The sequence below is a fragment of the Nelusetta ayraudi genome, unplaced genomic scaffold (genome assembly GCF_046127955.1).
Source record: "Nelusetta ayraudi isolate G7.1 ecotype Tasmania unplaced genomic scaffold, CSIRO-AGI_Nayr_v1 ptg000139l, whole genome shotgun sequence".
Lineage (NCBI taxonomy): Eukaryota > Metazoa > Chordata > Actinopteri > Tetraodontiformes > Monacanthidae > Nelusetta > Nelusetta ayraudi.
Genome location: NW_027466189.1, coordinates 225,891 through 229,117, shown reverse-complemented (window position 1 = coordinate 229,117; position 3,227 = coordinate 225,891).

Here is a 3,227-nt window from a genome sequence, read left to right as displayed (position 1 = left end):
AGGTGGCACTGTCATCCCAAGTTGTGTGGTGTGGAGGATCGGGGCCAAAGTTCCAGATGCTCACAGATGTGACTGTGGATTCAGGAGGAGTGTTTGAAGGCTGGACTCCCAACAGTGATTGGCTGCTGAGGACCTCTCAATCACAATCAGGTTTTTTAGTGGCTGTGAGATTGAAAGTGAGATTGCATTGTCCAGGGAGGAGGACAGCAGTCAGTCATGTTTCACCTCCAGTCAACACGCAGTGGTTCACATGAAGGTCCAAGAGGCCTACAGACCTACACAGAGTCTGGATGTGGCAGCACAGTTGCATCATTGTCTTTGTTGTGTTGTTTGGTCATTGTGATCCAATGTAATGTGAGAGAAGGACGAGTGCAGTTCTATTGGAGTGAGTTGCTTACAAATACAGATCTCACGATTTCTATCCCAATTGTTAAGTGGGAAAGAGACCTGTCTCTCCAGCCTCACTCTAATTTCTGGAGAACAATCTGCCTGAACACCTTTTCACTGATAAAACAACCTATTCTACAATTAATACATTTTAAAGTACTCCACAGGATCCACTACACTGGACAGCGGATGTTTCAGATGGGCATGACCGCCTCTCAGACCTGCTCACACTGCACAGTTAATGTCCCAGATAATTACCTCCACACTGTATGGCATTGCCCACCAGTAAATAAATTCTGGCACGTAGTATGCAATGATCTATCAGCACAGGTTGGTTACAACATGACAGCCACTCCTTCTTTTTGTCTCTTAGGGGACCTCAGTGATATCACATCAGATAAGGCAGAATCTCGCATGCTGATCACCTCCTTATCTATCGCTAAGAAAACAATCTTTCCCACTCTGGATGGACCCTGTGCAGTCCGGTGCCCCTGGGGTGTGAGACCGGCTGGGCCTATGGGGACCTCGCCACTTGCGGCGATGCACCATACTGGGTCCGTAGGGGGGGGGCATCTGGGTGCCCGGGCCTGCCTTGGGTACCGATCCTCCTGGTGGGTGAAGGGGCTGGGTCCTGTCATGGGGATGAGTCCGGTCTCGCTTGCCCTGGGGGGCCCCCGTCCGTACTGTCTGTTCGCCCCGGGTGGTGTCCCTTCTCCTTGGGGTATCTGCCTCCCTGTCATCTTGCCCTGGCTCCTCGTGGGGCGGGTGCCCTCCGGTCCGGGGGCCTGCTGCTCCGGGCCTCTTCCTGGCCGGCATTGCGGCGGGTGTGCCGTGTCCGGGCCCCGCCGCCCTGGGCTCGTCGCTGGCGTGGGGCGGTTGCGGCCTCGGAGGCCGCACTATTTGGCAGCCTACTTCCAGTGACGTACTTAAACACCCCCACTCCCACATTCAGGTACACACACCACCACATCCACACACACACACACACACACACACACACACACACACACACACACACACACACACACAGGAGCAGCAGCTCGAATTGGCTGAGAGCTAAATATCTTCTTATCTTACTGGGTGTAAATGAATCTGTCCATTTTTTAAATGTCGAAATTTAACATTTGGTTTCTATTTTTTCAGATATTATTTCTGTCAAATTCATTTGAATCAACAGAAGAAGAAAATCAGTGAGTAGTTCAAACTTTGTGCGTCTTTGTGTTCAGTTTTTCTGCTGTAGTTGTGCTTTTCTTTTCATTCCAGATGAATTCCACTCAATTTCCTTTTCAAACCTTGTAGGTGTTGAGTGAGCTGCAGCGCCCCCTGGCTACAAGTTTCATACTGTGACTCTGCCGACAGAGGTAAAAAACCAACAAACTCTGACACTTTGCTGAGGACCTCCTGGAGGAGCTGAAGGTGCAGAACCTTCACAGGCCTCTCTGAGGAGGAACTTGCGGCTGTCGGTCCTCTGCTGCCCCCTGCTGGTCACACAGGCCTCTTACACCTCCGTTTGTCTGTTCAGCACATATTCAATTTTTTAATGGCTCTATAAACGTCACTGATGAGACGATTTTATGATTCCTGCAGTTAAATTTTTTTAATTCCAAATCTGCAAAAACCTTCTGATCAATGAAGACAGAGTTGATTAAAATGATTTCAAAATTGACCCGTTTGAGAAAAGCTGCACTGTGGCATTGTTTGCATGTTGTTTTAGCTCTCAGTGGCTTCATTTCGCATTTTTCTTAAAAGCTTCGTTTAGTGGTCCATTGTGGTCAATGGGACACTGAACATCCGCTTTGTGTGCCCGAGTTTTAAGAGGATCAGGTGCGGACATTTTAGCATTTAAATTATTATGGCTTATTAGCATAGGTACGTAGTACCTCACCTATCTGTTCTTTTTACAGTGCTTCCTGAACACCTCACCAGCACACTACAGCCGCCTGCTAGCTCAAAGCTGCGCAGAGCCTCCTCGTTGTTCTCCTCACCTGGAGGACGCTTGGTGATCAAGACCTGTGGCCCAAAACTCGGTCCTATAAGATAAGTGCAGGAACACTGCCGCTTTGCCCGCACTTGATTGTGCTAGTCGCCCCGTACAGACGGTGGACGGTGCATGTTGCTTCCGTCCCGCCTTGGTTTTACTTGTTGTTTTTCCGTTCTCGTTGTGTTTTTCTTCGTTTGCTTACGTCGCCACTGCTGACCCTCAGACAGCAGACGTTACACTATCAAGTCGCCGGTCCAGCTACAGTGGTGTGCGTGCGTGTATGCGTGTGCATGGTTGGTGGGAACTTGGTTGGTGTGTGTGTGTGTGTGTGTGTGTGTCATTGCATTGTTTGCGGAAGCGGAAGCGTCACGAAGCGGAGCTCCGACGAATTTCGCGAGCGAGGCTCCAACTGGTTCACACCAGACGCGAACAGCTCCGCGATGGTCGACAAGCGCTTCTGCTCAGCTGCAGTCTTTTTTTCACTCCCACTTGAGCTTCTTTTTTTTTTCTTTAAAAAAAATTAGATAAAAAAAATCATTTTCATCATCGCCCCCCCTCGCCCCGTAGCCAGCCTGCTCCGTAGCTTACTTTTGTGTGTGTGTGTGTGTGTGTGTGTGTGTGTGTGTGTGTGTGTAAATAAATAGAAACACGCACTCAGGTGTCCATCTCAAGACAAGACCTCTTTCATAATGATCATTGACCGGCATCTCTAGGATCAAACAGACGTATTTTGATCAAGTCTTCCTCTGTGTGTGTGTGTGTGTGTGTGTGTGTGTGTGTGTGTGTGTTTGTGTGTGTGTGTGTGTGTGTGTGTGTGTGTGTGTGTTTAATCTCTCTCGCACTCTGATATAATGTACTG